Raw genomic sequence first — 19,429 nt, 5'->3', positions numbered from 1 at the left:
CCATGGACCGGTACTTTACCTCCTCCTGATATCCTACTCGACTGGACACGCCTTTCCCCTCCTCACTGTCTTGTCCACCAACCCACCCTTGGTCCCCCCCTTCATCCTTCTATTCCATAACCATTGTGCCCTCCTTTTCAGGCATCCTCATATCACCCATAACAAATGGGTCTTGTATTTTCCCCTCTCTCTTTCTCTCTCTCCCTCCTCCCCCTCCCTTTTCTTATTTTCCCTCCCTCATACACTCTCTCGCTTTTCCTCCTTCACTCGATGCCGATGAAAGGCAGGCATTGAGCCGGCAGTGGCATTCCAAAACCTCAGGCCTCGGCTCCAGTGTGTCTGGCTATTCAACACTGCTGGGAGCCATTAGTTTAAGTAAGGCCTGACCCACCTACTCACCCATGGAAAACCCTCAGATCTCCTATTACACTCTGCTCACAGAGGGGAGACACACGGCTGCTCGTCGGGTGCAACATGTGTGTGTGTGTGTGTGTATGTGTAAATACAAGGCAGAGAGAAATAGAGATGAGTAAATACAAGAAGTGCCGGTATAGGCTAATCATGTGTGAGTGAGAGGGAAAGTGAGTGTGAAAGTGTTTGTGTGTTGGTGTGACAGGAGCAGAATGGCAGCATGTGTGTCGAAAATTTATGAGTGGTGGGTCACACGCTCACTTGGCTGCATCTTCCGAAAGTTTCCACTCGGGGAGGCCAAGTGTGTAGCTGGACACCGAAGCCCTCTCACCAATAACTCCTCTTAAACGATATTCAAGTCTCACTTTCTTGTTTAACTTATGTAGCAGATACACCGTTAATGACATCCATCTATGGCACTCATATTCAAATCCTTAAATGTAGCAATTTTGCTAATTGGAAAATTATACCGTGCATCAGAAATCGCTGCGTGCTGCTAGCCTCACCCGGTTGTGGGCACATAAACATGAATAGTTCTCATAAACAACTCCATGTTTGGGAGAAATTGTGTGTTAAAAGAGCGTGGGCTCTTGAACACGTGGACAAGCCCACACACACACACACACACACACACACACACACACACGGACCTGACACATACAGTGAGTTGCTCTACGTGCCACCTCTTCCCTGGGTTTTTCTCTCAGTACAAGAGGTATTCTTTTTGTAGTTCACAGCTGGAGAGAATCTCTTAGTTCTGGCTCAAATCACAAATGCATCTGTTAATATTTTACAGGTCAACAAACAACATTGTTAGTTTGTCATCACAATACAAATGAAGCCTAAATACTCTGACATGTATAATTTGTCTGAGCGCAGAGATGAGAAATAAATACTTCTTAAAAACAGGGTTGTTTCTTCAGTCTGGATGCATGACAGACAAAAAAACAGCTTAAGAGACATAATAACCAGTACTGCATGATTTTACTGTTACGGTTATCTCAAAGTTGTTCTGCATTTTGGAATTTTTTTCAAAAATATATATATATATTACTTTAACTTCATAATATTCAATTTTTTTCATGTCTTTGAAGATACATTAAGAAAATATTTTAAAAAATGACTCATTATTTTTCACTTCTTCAGCACATCAAGAGCCAGAACTTCTTTACTTGACCTTGAGTAAAAAATGTAGGCGTATCTCTACTTCTTCTTAAGAAGTGAATGTGTGAATTTTTGCTAGCTCTGTTCAGGTTTAACTTAAAGAATTAGAGCTATTCTGCCACGCTTTGCAAAGTAGTGTGTTAAAAGACAACTTAAAAAAACAAATGCCTGATGTCAGTTACCTGGGCAAAAGTCACAATACAGATGTGTAAATGTTCTCCTGAGGTAATTTGGGTATTTAAACTTGCATTTTCTTAAATTTAGAGACGGATGAAAAAGAATCGTCAAAATGACTCAGCAGAGGCTGACGTGCTTTTACTTTTATCCCAAGTATCAGTCGGAATCCAAAAGTGCTGAATCTTAAATCTCCCCTAATGTCTGATTATTTCACTAAATCCTTCTTGATCCTCCACTTTATTTAACACCCATTTCTTTCAATCATCACATTTACAGTTCACAGTGTGGATTTCTATGAAAAAAAATCCCGGCTGTTTTTACAAGCGGCGTCCCTCAGGAGGCATAAACTGTACTTCATGCGTTTGACTGGCTTCTTTAATGTATCTTGCATCTTGACAGGGTAACAACAAAGTATGAAGGAAAACAATTCTGTGAGGAAAAAAAAATGCTGACCACTTATTGCAGAGGGGATAACATCTGGATTTCCACTAGTGGAGGCAGTAAAATTAAAGCCTTAAAAGAGAAGTTGTGTAAATAGTAATGGAGCACATTGCCATGAATATCATTTCAGTGATTTCCAGTAGAGTAACAAGAATATTACAGTGTCAAAAAATCCATCTATTTTCAACCACTTACCCTGTTAAGGGGGGGGGGGGGGGGGGCTGGAGCCTATCTCAGCAGCCTTCAGGCGAGAGGCGGGGTTCACCCTGGACGGGTCGCCAGTCTATCACAGGGCCAACACATAGAGACAGACAACCATTCACACCCACAGCCACACCTACGGTCAATTTAGAGTATCAATCAGCCTCGTCCTCTCTTGATGTCTTTGGACTGTGGGAGGAAGCTGGAGTACCAGAGAGAACCCACACAGGAACAGGGAGAACATGCAGACTCCACACAGAAAGATCCTGTGCTCCAGTCAGGCTCGAACCTGGAAACTTCTTGCTGTGAGGCGACAGTGGTAAATCACATTTATTTTTCTTGTTTTGCATTTCTAAACCTATCAAGAGCATAATTTGATGGATGGTTTGTTTATTTGTTTGTCTGTTAGCAGGATAACACAAATCTATGAAGCAGATTTTCACCTAACATGGGGGAAGGGTGTAGTGTCAGCCACACCAGAACATTTGGGGCCGGATCCATTCAACATAGCAAAAAACTGCCGTTGTTTTTGTTGTTGTTGTTGTTGTTGTTTTTTTACTTGTTGTGTTTGGCTGAGTTCTCCAAGCGCCCGATCACCTTGGCATTTCTAGTGTAGAAAATGTTAGTTTTGTATCATTCACTGACAGCAGCTTCTCCAAATTAAATGAATTGGTGGAAAATAATGTTTTATGATGTGTCTATATAGTTTAAGTCTGGTTAGAATCAGCCTCACACACAGAAACCCTTGCTTAAGAAAACATCATGGCATGGTTTAAGTGTGAAACAAGGTGTCGTGAGTAGGACTTGAATTTCCCACTGCAAAGTCAATTGTGTGAGCGGGCAGCGAATGCAGAGTCAAAAACTTGTTTTTTAATCGTGCACCGCAGCTGCAATCTGTGCTTGTTAAAAATTCTCAATGCAAGATTATATTGTCTTTAAAAAGAGACCTTTTGTATCTTCCAGATTAACTTGTAAAGTGATTTTGTCTTAAATCAAGTGTAATGAGAATGTACTAGAAATGAGAAAGTAGCTGACAAAATTCTGGTAAACTGAACAGCTCAAAACCAAAAGCTTTTTCAACCAAATGCACTTTTCCAAAAAGAGCTTAGAGAGGGAAAGTTGTCATTACTGAAAGACGAGAGATTCACCACTTACAATTTCATGCTACCTTATATTACTGTGTGTCTTTGCCTGGTGTGTGTGTGTGTGTGTGTGTGTGTGTGTGTGTGTGTGTGTGTGCGCACGCACATGTGCATGTGTCTGTGTATAAAGTGTCCTGCTACCAGCAGTAGATTCCATATAAAACCTCCAATCTCTCTTCCCTCCTGCCCGAGGCTACTAGAGCAGCTGTGTTGTTCTCTTCCCTGGCGATGGCCACACCTGTGATCTGCAGGTGGTTCATCTGGCAACGAAGCAGGGAACACCTGGCCAGGCAAAGATAGAGCCTCCAGGCTTTGCTTCCTCGCTCTCAGTGTGTGTGTGTGTGTGTGTGTGTGTGTGTTTGTGTGTGTGTGTGTGTGTGTGTGTGTGTGTGTGTTATAGTTTAGGGGATTTCTGAAGGGCTCAATTAAAGCTGAGGGAAGATAAGGGCTTGTGGCATGTGTTGGCATTTCCCAAGGCTGAGACTTAGGGATGTTTGGACTTGTCAATGTTGCAATACAATCCTCAGTTTGAGTGTGTGAAAAACAGACCAGGGCGTATTAACAGATTCACTTTTGCTCGTTCTTCTTTTTCATCTCAAGACATAACAAACCAATGTAAACCTTGTGTCTTCTGCAAACCAAATCGTACTAATCTCTCTGAACTGAACAACAGAGCCCTGTGGCAGCACCTGCTTTGCTGACCCTCTAGGAGTATATGACATTTCACTAGGACCAACAAGCTAAGACAACAAGCAGAGACACCAGTTGAGGACAATACACATAAACAACAGCAGCCAGAACACATTCCATCCTGAGAGAAAGAGCAGACCGAGTGCAATACAGGTTTATGTGTAGGAGAGTGAGTTCTGTTCTTTGACAGCAGAAGGCCCAGCCGGAGAGAAATCAGAGAAGGGACATATGAGGTGAACTTGACAAAACTCCTAAATCTCACTGCAGCCACGTGGAGAGAAGAGCTTGGGCGTGATTTTGGCTTGGACCAAGATCCTCTGTCACAACATGCATGTGTTTGATCAACTCCTCCTCATCATTATGTTGTCAGGATGTGGAGCGCTGATGTGTTTTTTTTTGTGTTGTTGTTTTGTTTTTGACATCACATGTGCTTCCTTTTGGAACATAGCAACAAGCTGAACATGTGTTGCACTTAATAATTGATCATAATTGAAGCAGAGGTGCTATAAAACATTGCCTGAAGTTGCGGTTCCATTTGATTGTCATGTGAACTTTGGATGAGTGGCAAATAAGGCCTGTTTCCATCAACAGGTCTGGAGCGAATAATTGAGGCTATAATAAAGAAGATGGTGATATAAGAAACATAAGAGGATTCTGAAAGAAGGAGTGTAGAAGAAGAAGTTTTAAATGTGTGGAGCAGAGCCGGACCAGTGATGGAAGGCAGGTGGGGCGCGATGTCATTCATGACAATAGGAATGATGGAAAGCAACAACTAACCATACTAATCAAACAGGGAATTTGCAACCAGGAGGGAAATGAACATGAATATGAACTCCACAAATGACACAGCAAGAAACAGCTGGTGGTGGTGGTGGTGGTGGGGGGGGGGAGGGGGCACAGGGGCAGGGAAGGAGCTGATCGGAGACACACCGGGAGCAGGGCTGTGGCTGACGAGACTGAGGTGATAATAGAAAAAAGAAACATAAACAAAGCTGAATGAGTTTCCTTTCTTGCGCTCTTGTTTTCTTCTGGTGTGTCATGTCCAACGTCCAACAAGCGCATCAGTAAACAGTAAACGACAGTAAACAAGCAGCATAGTAGCGAGCAGCATGGTGGGTAGAGACTGTTTCTGTGGTTACTATTTCATTTTGTTCCAGTCTGTTTGTCAAACTCAAGCATGACGGAACAATGCCTGAAATGCAGATGAGTTGAATTTGTGGTCAAAATGACTAAACGTCACAGAATACCACATTCACCAAGGATTTGTGTTTCTATCTATTCTGATCAGAGTCGAAGCCCATAAATATCCAAGTCTATTGCAGGGTCATTTGTCCTGGAACTGAATGTTGATTAAACTCTTTCCCATCATAGACAAAAGCCAGATGTTAGCAGGCGTGAGCGGGTTTTTTGGCCAGTGGAAAAGAGAGCTTTAGAGTTTCTCTTCAAAAACACACAATAAGCTGACAAAACATTCAGCAAAACAGAAAGAAATGAAAAAAAATATTGTTAATAACAAATATATATAGCCAAGAACAAGGATTAAGAGCGTTATTTTTGCAGTATTGTATCGAACTGGACTTTTCACTCTGAGAATACAGTCTTCAAAATAAACTCAAACACAGCTGGATGTCAGCTTTCCTCTGGGTGATGACAGGCCAGCTGCAGTAAAGCTCTGCATGGCGGCCAATGCAGACGGATGGCGATGGAGAAAAGGATAGACAAATCGAGCCAGGAAAAGAATGGTGGATAGAGAGATAGGGAGGGAACTGAGGTTTAAGGAAGAAGCCGGAACAAAGAGGGATGCTTGGAGACAGAAACGGGAGGTGAGAAAGAAGTGTTGAAGCAACCCTGGAAGGGAGATCCAGTGATTGCTCCTCTTTGTCTGAGCCAAGTGGGAAATGATGGAAGGGGGGTGAAAGGCATGAAGACTGGGAACATGGGGACAGGGAAATTTAAAAAGCATAATGTGGTGATAAGTTCTTTTCACGTGACCACTCCATTTCACTCTGAAGTGACTGGATCCTTTTGTTCCCGGCCAATATCCCTGCACTTAAGGACGAGAAGTGAATAAATGCCTGCACACAATGTCTGAATCTCCACATCTGATACAGGGTACATATTTTTTTTTCCACGATGATTCGAATGAAACACTTTTGAACAGATGAATACACAAAAGAAGCTTTAATCCCCTTTGACTGAATGTTTCAAAAGCCATGTGACAAATATGCAAAATGATTCTCAAATGCAGCGAGCCACCTATTGGAATGGTTAAATGTGTCAGAGCAATGTTTACGCTACTTTGTGACACCTGAATACAGAGGTCATTGTCGTGGCTGGCACTATAACAAAATAACAGTGTTAACAGCGTTTAAAGTTGAGCTCAGAACTGCAATCAAGAGGGAGAAGCAGGCAGGGTTATCTTTCAGAGGGGAAGAAGTTATGTTTTGTCAGGGGGTAGGCAAGCACGGACACTATAATAGCCCTCGTCTCCTGTATGGCTGGTATTTCTGAGGATTGTTATTGGCGGGTGATCCAAGGCGCAAGATCACATCTGGATCCTATCCTCCCAGCCACTCCATGCAATGCCGCACAGCAACAAGAAACAGCTATGCAAAACTGGCTTCAATTAGCCTCACATTCTCCCTGACAGTTAATCCCTCGCACTGTTTTTTTTCCCTTTTAACTGTTCGGTCACTCTTCTCGTCCTTTTTTTTTTGTAAAGCTTTGCTTCAGGTTGCCACACTGTCTGAAGTAATAGACAGGGGAGCACAATTTGCTGAATTGGAAACAGACGTTGAGAGTGAGAGCTCAGAGGTCTCACGAAATGCAGAACACGACAAATTCTATCTGTTTGAAAAGAGTGATACTGTTTGGTTTGGGATTCAACACAGGAGAACTTGATAATGGGCTGCAGAGATAAATCATTTCCTGTCTTTGGGTACTAAATGCTTCATTACAATTAGAGTTCATTTATATTTTTTACTATTTACATAACTTAAGACCTAAGTGACAAATTCAATTAACCTCTGGCGAAATTGTCATTTAATCACATTTAAACAGAAGATTGCGGATTCTTTGTTGTGGTTCTCACATGTGGAGCAGGAGCAACAAAGTGACCCCTATAAATTCAGTCCTTAAACATCTCTTTCCTCACCAGAACCACACTTTGAAAACACTTAAGTGTGATCCAGCAGAGCAACACACTGAATAGAATTGTCGCTCATGAGTCATTAATCAAACTCAGCTCAGCCTGAATCAATTCAGCTGCTCAACATCTTGACTCAGCTAAGCGGCACCGGGGAATCCAGCTCAGATTGGGTCTGTGATAGGAAATCGGAGCCAGATTTGAGGTAAGGGAGCCAATCTGATGGGCCTGATGAGCAAATCTGGATGGTTCTGCAGTCGTTGTAGCCCTGAGGCCAGAGTAAAACATTAACAGGTGGTAGTCCTGGTGGAAAAGACCCATGCAGAGACCAGAGGGAGTGTGAGGGATACTGGGCTCATAGCCTGACACACACAAACACACACCCAAGCCCACGCATTTGAAGAAAAACACAGCCAATCACATGCATGATACTGACAAACACACGGGAAAAAGGAACTCACAGAGAACAGACATTCAAACCGAGCATTTGATGTACCAGTGTCTGTAACATGCCAGAACATAAACAACAAATTGGGTCAAATGAAATGATTGTCATAGTGACGTGTTCTCATCCCAGGTCAACAAATAGCAATGCGATGTCACATCCCAAAGTGATGTGATCTACAACCATGAACTTTCCACAACCATAACAACTTTTTTCTATGCATAAACCGAACCAGCTTTTACCATAGCAGTGACAGATTTAGAATATGATTCAATTAAAAAGGTTTTGGAAACTGTTTAAAGTCACAGTTACTGTTTACAGTCCTGTCTGAGACAATAAACTTGTTTGGCGTTACATTGTCGACCTGTTGTGGCAAATGAGGGTTTCAGAGGGGAATCAAACTTGCTGTCATTTGCTTGACCTGTATGCCTCTTCCTTCCTGCCAAATTCAGACATTCTTGCTATATATTGATAATAAAAGCTGACTGCATCTCATATGGAGACAAACAGGTTTACATATTTTGCCTTGAACATTGGCGGGGAAGCGAGGGGAATGAAAAAGTGTCACTACTTGACCAATTGGAAGAGATGTCGAGGAATGAGCACATGTTGGAGTGTTTCTGACGTGACCTTCAGTAGTGTTTCCTGATGAGACAAAGCTATTCTCGAACACAAACAACCCGCAGAGGCTAAAAAAAATTGACGGGGTGACTGCAGGTACGTCTTTCAGCCGCCAGCCCAGGCATATTCCCCAACATGGCAAAACACAAAGGGCCTACGTCTGGCAACGCTAACAGCCCGCTAAAGCCAAAACCAATTAGGTCTCTAATGGAAACCTGCAGGGCCCCTTTGTCGTTTATTTCCCCTTTTAATGTCAGAGGATTGGAATCTGACTCTATAACCCACCCCAAAGAAAAGAAGGGAAAAGGCAAAAGGGAAAATTATCGGGGGTTCCAAATTATCCACATGTTTTTGAGTAGAGCTAATTGAATCAAGGGAGTATGGAAATGATTGACTAGTGTGAGAGATGTTGAGCCTACATGCTCTTTATCACATTTTCTCCCAGTGAGCACACAACATCCCAGATTCCCACAGGCCTCTTTAGCTCTCTGCATAACATCAAATTAGTACGACTAAATTACAAGTCAAAGCGTCATATAACCAGTCAAAACCAGTGTCCTGAAATTATTTGTCGGCCTTCCACTCTGAATGTCCGAGAAACATAAGCATGAAAAATATCAAAATAGAAAGACAGAGAATGAATTAAATATCCAAATCAAATACAGGAACATGGTGTTAGCTTTAACCTCATTTTCCAAAGCAGTGATCTGGAGCCCCCCCAGGCCCCCACCTCCCCTAATTCATCATGTTAATAGTTTCACATTACATTACACACTCTGCTGCTCCCTTGTGGCCACTGTAACACCATGTATCACCATTAATATCTTCATACTCGCCACCATATCACCAGTTTGTCTTTGTCTTGTGATTATTTAGTGAAAGCAGAGCACCGTTGAAGTCCTTAGAGGAGTCACAGCAGCACATGTGGGCCTACAGTCGCGGCCTCAAGCCCTTCTGACCCTGCTGGGATTGCAGCACTGTACTATTGACCCCTGATGTCAAGCAGGCATAAACCATGGGCAAAATGGAATAAAAACCTCCTCCTGGCATCAAGCTGCAGCTCCAGCCTGGCTTCACAGCGCCTGGTGTTCCTCTCTTGAAAAGCTGTAAACTCCAGATGGTGGAAAGAGAGAGAGAAAAAAAAAACTTTGCCTGGTGGATTAAGGGCTCCAAATCCTCTACTGAAAAGACACATAGACGGAAAGCTGCTATTCAAACAAATGGGGGCATAATAGCTGTCTTGTGGAGGCTATATATGGGATAATGCATCCAATAGAGCATGTGTTATGCATAGTTTATTCTCACTCTTTAATGGGCCTTAATGAGCGTAAGATCTGAGCAGACAAAGGGAGTTTTTGTCCGTAACACATTCAAACGTCTTCCCTGAAGAGGAATTTGACAACGATGTTTTCTTTTTTTGTCCACATCAGATTTATTAGCCTAGACTGCCTAATTTTCGTATATTTTCATTACTTGGCAAAGGCTAACCTGTAGCTGCTATTGTGGTCCCTCATCATTATAAAAACACAAAAGTGGGACTATGGAGGGCCATGTGTTGTGGGTCATCACAGCACATCACACCAAATTAGGTCACTAACAGAGGTGTGTTGTTTTGAAATCATTATGTAACAGATTGTTGGAAACTTAATGGAAACATAAAATATCTGTGTAAGTTGCTGGAACAGCTTCAGTGCACCTTGACATAGAATCCACACGCCTTTATGCTTCCCCTGGAGGAATAAAGAGCAATTTTCCAAAACATATTCCGTCATGGTGAGCAACACTCTCTCACGTGTTCTCAAACCTTCCACAGGTGTTCAGGATTGCGGCTTGTGAAGGTCGTTGCTTGTTACGAGTGACATCAAACCATTCAAGTTCCCCTCCTCAACTATGGATGGAGGCATTGTCATCCCTGAAGAGACCACTCCAATCAGGGTACGAGTGTTTCATAACAGGAGGATGATAACTCAGATCAATTTTGGGACTCAGAACCATTTTGCAGCAATCGTTGTCTCTAAAGGGACAAGTGGACTCAAAGGATGACAACAAAGAGCCTTTCGCAGTGCGACAGAGCCGGCAGATTTCCTCACTGGGTCATGGCTGGATGTAACACTTGTACTGGCACACAGAACAAGTGAAGGATGAATCTTCAGCACATTGTTCCTTTGCTCTACATCCCTGTAGGCCGATGTCGGTGGTGTTTTGCAACTCCAAATTGTATCCAAATACATCCCTACTCAAGCATCAATACCTTCTTGACTGAAGCTCCAGTCATCTGTGCCCCAATAATGCAGCCTTTTCATTTATCTAAAGATATTTTCTTGCCATCGTGATCCAAAATGGAGATCAGCCATGTCTGCTCACAAGCAACTTCGTTCACGGTGATGCTGTGTGTGATTCCTTTGTCTCCTGTCTGTAAAATCAATGAAGCATTGCAACAATGATTTTTCCCTTTTGTGTTTCCTCACCACCGGCCACTTCCATAATAAAAGCAAACCAAACATTATAGAAATAAAACTGAATTTTCAGGTGATGAGCAGTTCCCTTCACTGACTGGTATGCAAAGGTAGGTGCTACGTCATGTATGGAGTGACTGAAAGCTTTAAACTAGAAAGCCAATGACAAAAAAACTGTATAGAGCAGGACAACTGCCCCAGCATTGTGTTACCAGAGCAACAGGACACCAGCGCTCATCTTATATAATCCTGACAGACACACTTCCATTGCCTCGAGCAGATTCATTTATGGCCTCAACTTAACTGGTGTATTGATTTTGCTTTTCATTTAGAATTCTGCCACCACTGAAGAAGGATTTTTACTTGGTAATACCATTATTGAATAATTTTACAAGGTTGTTTTAAAAATAAACATAGAGGAAATGGAAAAAAAAAAAGTAACTATCAACTGTTGAGCTTCAGGACACCAAGCCAGAAATGTCCAGACTCAAAAATCGAATGTCACACTGGATCTGGATTCAATCCAGAATTTCTTGTGTTCGCTTTCTTTACAAGCATAATATTTGGATGCAGGCTAAGAGAGCTGTGAGCTATACCACCCCCCAACACAAACACACACACACACACACACACACACACACACACACACACACACACACACACACACACACACACACACACACCCTTCCATCCTCCCCCCTACAGCCACCCACATATGCCACACGCTCCTGTCCTCCCCCTGCTTTCCTCCCCTCCAGCCCCCATCCTCCACTCCTGCCAGGCTGCCACCTGCTCTCTGCAGCATGCTGCACAGCTGCTCTGCTACAATAACAAATTAAGGTCCACCGTGGCAGGCAGGAGTCATTACCTACCGCTCCTGCTATGGAAGTGCATAGAAACCGTCAACGACTGCGTGTGTGAGTGGGGGCGACAGGTTTTCCCCCTTCATGTGTAAAGTGCGGGGCCAAGGGCCACTAATTGTTCAGATGTGGAGCAGAAGATTGGGAAGTGCTACTGTTTGGGGTCCTACAGGCAGAGTCACCACTTGCTGTGTCAGGTGCAAAGAAACAAAACAGATATGATGATAGTTACAGCATCACATGATCAGGTCCTAATTAAAAAATATATCCATCCACTGTAATCTATTACTGAGAATATTGAAGCAAATATAAACCCATTTGCGTATATCTGGATTACAAATAATGTAATAATATCTTTTATAAAGCAACCATGGAAAATGAACAAGCTCTGCATCTGAGTAAGTTCCTCATCTTGGCAAGTTTGCTCCTGCAGGGAGACAAGCTGGTGTCACTGGCAAAAGCCTGTCCTTGCAAACTATTTCTAAGGCTTTTGTCTTAATAGAAAAGAAAAGACTGCGTAGTTTTACATGTCAACCACCCACATAGCTGTTGGCAGGTGCATGCCATAAATGGTGGAAGACTAGACACAACAAAGTTGTTGAACAGAAACGAGGAGCAACACATTTATTTATATGTATCGCCTTTGTACACAGATTTCAGACACATTTATAACAAACTATGCTCTCAAGATGTAATCTTTTCAACATGTAAATCCATCCATCACTGTAATCTAAAGCCAGTATGTATTCAGTGGCCGAGCCAAACAATAGATCAGTCCAGACTAAACCTTTGATTGTGACAACAATGTCCTGTCTAACTCATCTTGTCAACCAGCTATGTGACAGGTTAACAAAGAGAGGCTAGTCTGTTAGCAGGAGGCTGAAGTCAAAGAAGAAACCGGCTCAGACGGTGTTGGGATTTGCTCTGGTCATTATGGTGCCTCTGTGTGACAGCTGGCCACTGCCCCCCCCCCCCCTCCCCCCCCCTCCCCATCGCCTTTCAGCGTCTTTGTCACAGCCCCTTTAATCACACCGGCAGGACTGTTACAGAGTAAATCAGCTGACCTGGCTGAACGCATGACTGTCTGAGCATAGAACCTCTGAGGAGCACCTTTTTTTTTTTTTTATAAGGTGTAACCCTCTCCAATTAACCCCTCACTCAGCAATTAAGCAATCATCCGGATTAGTCAAAGACTAACCTTCATGAAACGTGGTGGATAAATGGAGCATGAGAATGACATTTTTTGAGTTGATATTGCACGACACATTTAACTGGTACAATGTCAGAGTTGATAGAAAAAGTCAGAGGAGGTTTTGACAAAGGCGGTTTAACTTTTCATTCAAGCCACAAATTTTACTTTTCACATGTAATTTGTTTGCCAAAATGTCACAACATGGACTTTGGCTGAGGTATAATCACGTTTAAACACATTCTAACCACATTCATCCATTTTCTATACCACTTATCTGTTTAGGGTCACGGGGTGGGGGGCTGAAGCCTACCTCAGCTGACATCGGGTGAGAGGCGGGGTTCACCCTGGATAGAGCGTCAGTCTGTCGCAGGGCCATTGGAACAATTAGGAGTTCAGTATCTTGCTCAGGGACACCTCGACATGGTCACTGGAAGAAATGAGGATTGAACCAGCAGCCCTTCGCTTGCCAGGCGGCCTCTCTACCTCTGAGCGATGCCGCCCCTGTTTGGAAACTCGATTATGCAAATAAAAAAAAACTACCAGGGTGATTTTTAAATTCTCCTGAAAATTAGAGGAGGGGTGGAGCAATGAAGAGTGGAGCCAGATATGATGATTAAGGAACTATTATGTGAACCTGGGTGTAGAAGGTTGTGCTGTCAGAGCTCATCTCTACTTTTGTTATGGTCTCGCTGTGTGGAGCAAAGCAGCACATACTTGTTATTGCTCTGCCCCATTGTTAAGTGTATAAGTCCTGCAGCCTTGAAAAATTCCCAGCAGTATATTAATCAAAATGGGGGTCTTTGCATGGCTTCACACTTAACAAAACGTGTTTGCATTTGCATTTTAATGCTCAATTGTTTTTTTTTTTTCTGTACTTGACACCAGAAGCGTGACCTAATGCCTCGGATCGTGGAGGGCAGAACTCGGAACATCAGTTTCAAGTTCAGTGCATTTCAGAAGGAGAAGTTGGGTAAAGAAAAAAACGCACATTGTATACGCTTCAGCTGTTGACAGCATATGTATATATGAATATAATCATTGTAACAACCTGTCTACCAATAAAATAACAACACTCTGCAAGACTGAGTTAATCTACAAATTTAGACATAAAAGTGCTAAAAACGGTATATTTTCTTAGTGTTTGTGTGACTGATGGATGGAGCAGCCATTTTGAATTGTGATCTCAGGACTCGCCAGTTATCAGATTACGCCAGGTTTCTGAGTAGGAATTCTCACATCAGAGGGGGTTCAAGTTGTAAGTTATGTCTCATGTGTACTATGTTTTTTTTTCTGCTTGTGTATTATATAAATACAACTAAACTTAACTTTTTAATGGCCCTTCTTTCATTTCTCATTTTTCTCCAGGGCTATGCTGTGTAGAAAATGCAGGTCAAATTTTCCCCTTGCTGACCCTCACACTTACTGCCTGTCTGCTGAGTTAGTTAATCACTGCCTCAGAGAGATCCGGCAGTGCCAACAGCACCGTGGAACGATGCCATGAATATATGAGTCCACACATCTCCCCTTCACAAGCTTTCCCTCTTCACAGACTCTTAATCCCCCTGAGGAAAGCTTTTTCCCTCTTGTTTGCTCTTTCACTTTACTGTACTTGCGTCAAGAGGAGGTAAGTCATTAGCTGGAACTGTACTGTATATCCTCCATTTTCAGTAGTCACGCCATCTGTGTGAGCTCTGTATGTTGCATAAGGCCTGGCAGATATAACACCTCCACAAAACCTGTATCTCTTCTCTCCGCTGCACATTTCAACTGATTCCCTCTTCTCATTTCTTTGCCCTTCTCATCAACAGTCTTTTCATTATTATGCTCAACCCCTTCCTCTATAATCTACATATTTCCTTTCCACTCCTCCTGTCATCAGCAGCAGCTGACACACCAGACCGTATCTGGTGCTGACACTTCACCCACACCGACCCAAGCATAGTCCATGTGGGAGCCAGAGCCAGGGCCAAGGCCAGGGCTTCTGTTTAGGGGCTGAGGCCAGCAAGATGGCCCTAGTCATCATAATCATTAATTGCCTGCTGGTCCTTCTGTCCCTTGCCTCCTCCCACTCCTCCTGCTTTTGTGTGCTCCTCATGTCAGGGCCACACGGCACGCGTATCAGCTGAGCCCAGGATAGTCGGAGTCAACGGGGTCAGGAGGCAGACGCCTGGTTAATTCTCCTGAGGCTCCCAAGTGCTCACATCAGCTCCGACAGACTGGCACTGAAATGCACAGATAGATGAGAACATATATATTCTCACACACAGAGGGCATTAGTTGTCTAATTAGAATACTTATGAAGGTAAAAACTGTTGCAAGATGAGGATGATGAGGGTCTATGAAGATAGAAAATATGCATTATGAATTAGGAGGGGAAGATTATAAACACATGACCAGATGGAGAGAGAGATAGCCCTATTATGTAGATCCTTCCATCCCTCGGTCCTATCTCTTCATGCATATATACCTTTACATTATTCAGTAGGTTATAATGAGTGTAACTGAACAGGGGGGTGAAAAAAAAATGGACCGTGGGCAGTTTAGATGGCAGAAGGTAGGCCACAGGTGTACAAGCCTGAGACTTATTCTTCTGTTTGACCTCATTATCACACCCAAGTTGGGTTTCATTATTATCCTATGTCCTTGGGTGTTCACTGAGCAGCGTGGTGTGTCTGTCTACCACAGTCTGTTCACGGCGCAGTCTGTCATTCATGTTTTGAGGATAAATTATTCCATATTTTAAAACGTATCTGCTCATCAGTTTGTCCGTTGTAGTCTTCCCATCTGTGCTTTTGTGTCCCATTCTGGATCACCTCACCACACACACACGCACACACACACACACACACACACACACACACACACACACACACACACACACACACACACACACACACACACACCACCTCTATTAGAATGTAGTTTCTCAAATCACTACCACTATCTGGTCTAATTAACTCACCTGTGCACAAATCACTTACCAGCTTTGGTCCAAAATAGTTGTCTGACCTCCCAAACCAATACAAACTTTGCAGAGCGCTTCGGTAGATCGGTCTCAAATCACGACGAAACGTGGAGAGGCTGCTTTTAGCCACTACACTGCCCAAATCTGGAACATAATTCCTTATGAGCTGAAACTAAAAACTGTGTTGAACACCTTTAAATCAAAATCAAAGTATACCATTTATGTTGGCTTTTATAACTTTATGTGCTGATTCATTGTGTGCTCCTTCTGATTAATTGTTTGTTTGTTCGCGGGATAACTGAAAATCCGCAAATGGATTTTGATTAAATTTGGCAAGGTGATAAAGCTTAGCTTGTGAAACAATGGATTTTATCGTGCAGTTGAGCCAGAGTGATGTCATATCACCCTGATGAAGTCATGAACTGAAATCTCCAATTGCCACCCACTACTTTCTGAGTTTTTTCTTTTCATTTCTTATTGTATGGCTGTTTCTTTTTTTATCAATTTTGTATGGGACACTTGTAAGTTGCATTGTGCAGGAATAATGCTACATAAATATGTAGCATTATTGTCAGAGCCCAGCAGGTGCATATGGATCCTCAATTCTGAATGTTATCATTACTCTTTGGGCTGGTCACTTTTGTTTGAGGTCTAATCAGAATCCTACTGCTGTTGCATCTGCATATCTATCTTGATTGCACTCTCAATTTATTTTTCTTTTCATTTGTCATTGCTTCATCTGTCTACCCACCAGCATGTTGTGGACAGCCTGAAGAAGAGAGGTCTGGTCTGTTGTTACAGAGGAACAGGTGGGGCGAGCTAACAGTCAACACATGCTTGGAACACACACACACACAAACACACACACACACACACACACACACGCACACAATCGCTCAGACACTGCAGACACTGGCCCATATGGTAGACCTCTGGAGCTGTTGCCCTCAGCAGAGTAGGGGAGGGATGGATGGAGGGATGCAGAAATGGTTGGAGGATGGCAGGAGGAGGCAGGGGGAAGCGGGGGTTGAAATTAATCAGCAGGCCAGCCCAACTGTCCACTGTCTTTGGGGAGTTGAGACATACATATATGTGGCTGATTGAACCAGGGGTGGAGGTGGGGTGGGGGGATGTTAAGTGAAGGGGTTTTAGTGTGCTTAAATAATGTGTGTGTGTGTGTGTGTGTGTGTGTGTGTGTGTGTGTGTGTGTGTCTGTGCATGCACCCATTGCATGACCCCTTCCAGATCGACCCGATTTATCACCACAAACTGAAACTGGATGTGGATCGATAAGTATATAAGGATTTTAAGTTTGTATAAATATATATGTATTTTTGGAACCTCTGCTAACCTTTTGCATAATTAAGCTATTACTACATCAGAATCATTAAAATGATCACGGTCATTTAATTCGATAATAAAAATAAAAATGATAATAACATGAGTAAGAATTCATCACATTCTAACCCAAAGCTACTGAAATAATTTCATTTAAATTATAGCACTAAACAAAGTAAAATAAAATGAAATAACAAAAAAAAACAACAACGTAAACTTAATTATTGTGAAATGAGTAAGAAAAAAATGAAAAGCACACACATTACAAATATTAGATATTTTTCAAGATAGATATGTTGGCTTCTGAAATATCTTTTCAATATTTGTATTTATTTTGTTGGTGCCAGTAGCTAGTATTATCATCTGTATGGCAGTAATCTAAATGACACGATGCACTAAATTTCCAAGGTCCGGCATGGTTGGATCAGACTTGAAACAACGGCCCTGAGCTTATTGTCGTGATATTGGGAGAACATTGAAAGGACACTGGACAGTGAGCAGGAAGCCTTGCAGCGTTGATCTGATACAGATATAAACACAAAATACTCTCAAACACTTCAGCCTCAGTTGCTGTTATCACTGAGTGAAGGCAAATATGGATGTCAAATGCTTCTATAGCTCAAGCACTCTATTCATGAGTCATTGTTCATACGAACAACAAACCTGTTTCCTATTTATTTTGTTAGTGTTTGAGTAATCCGAATCGTGTTGTTCCATTCATCAAAGCTGAGTGTGTAGTTACTATGAAGGCTTGGTACTGTGAGGGATATAGGCCGGCCACCTGCCACTCAAATCACAAAGGCAGAGCCTGACAGATGTATAGACAGGAGGTCAGGTCAAGAGGTCACTTTGTCATCATGCAAAACATCATGATGTAGACGCAAGTGCTGTCATTGAGCCCCCTCCTCATTGTTGCTGAACTTTCGGATGCGTCATTTTATACATGTGTTAAATGTGTGCATCCGAATGTCCCCGTGTGGACAAACACACGCAAGGCCGTGATTCATGACAGTTAAGCCTCATCCTGCCATTTAACATACAAGAACCGCACACTGAGGTGCCTTAGAATAAACTTATGTTCGTGTATTCCTTCTCAAAATATTTTCATATTATTTATTTTGTTATCATCATTTAAAAAGGCCATTGTTTCCTTTAAAAGGTATTTTTGACCAGAATTTGTCCCTTTTTTTTAAATAAAAAAGTCTGAAGACTTTCATGAATAAAGAGAGTATCCACACATCCAAATTTATTCCAGATTCAGTCTGATAATTTCATTCCAGCGCCTCCGCTAAATCTGACACTGGATTGTTTCTTCGTGATCATATTCTCCTGTTTGCAGACAAAGAAAGAAATTCTGCAGTTGTTACATTTCTTTTTTAATACAAATGAGGATATATGTGGCGGCACTGTGGTGCAGTGGTTTGCACTGTCGCAACCACAAGAGCATGTAAGAGATTTTGTAAACAAAACAAGACAAATGAAAAATTCCTTTTCTCAAAAATTGAAGTGTCCTTTCTTGTTAAACAAATGAGAAATATTAAATGAATCCATCAGGGCATATAAGAGGAGAACTGCATTCACCAAAGGATAAAAGATGACAAGATCAGTATTAAGGGCAGCACGGTGGGGCAGTGGTCAGCACTGTCGGCTCACAGCAAGAAGGTTCTGGGTTCGAGCCTCGGCTCCAGCACGGGATCTTTCTGTGTGGAGTCTGCATGTTCTCCCTGTTCCTGTGTGGGTTCTCTCTGGTACTCCAGCTTCCTCCCACAGTCCAAAGACATCAAGAGGGGACGAGGCTGATTGATACTCTAAATTGACCGTAGGTGTGACTGTGAGTGTGAATGGTTGTCTGTCTCTATATGTGTTGGTCCTGGGATGGACTGGTGACCCGTCCAGGGTGAACCCCGCCTCTTGCCTGAAGGCTGCTGGGGTAGCCCCCCCCCGCAACAGGATAAGTGGAAGAAAATGGATGGATGATTGGAAGATATATGTAGGGACTTGCTTTTTATTTACAAAAAAAAGGAATCAAAGTTAAATTTTAAACTCAATTCTACCTTCCAATGTGACAACTCTTCATGCTGTCAGGTATTTACAGCAGCATACATATTTGAACAGCCCAGATTGTACTGGGAGGAAATTCATTCCCAAAAATCCATTTTATAGAACTCAGCTTATGTAGTT

This window comes from Aulostomus chinensis, chromosome 3 (assembly GCF_037954235.1).
Source record: "Aulostomus chinensis isolate RoL2024-O1b breed Wild chromosome 3, RoL_Achi_v1.0, whole genome shotgun sequence".
Taxonomy (NCBI): domain Eukaryota; kingdom Metazoa; phylum Chordata; class Actinopteri; order Syngnathiformes; family Aulostomidae; genus Aulostomus; species Aulostomus chinensis.
This window is presented reverse-complemented; position numbering follows the sequence as displayed.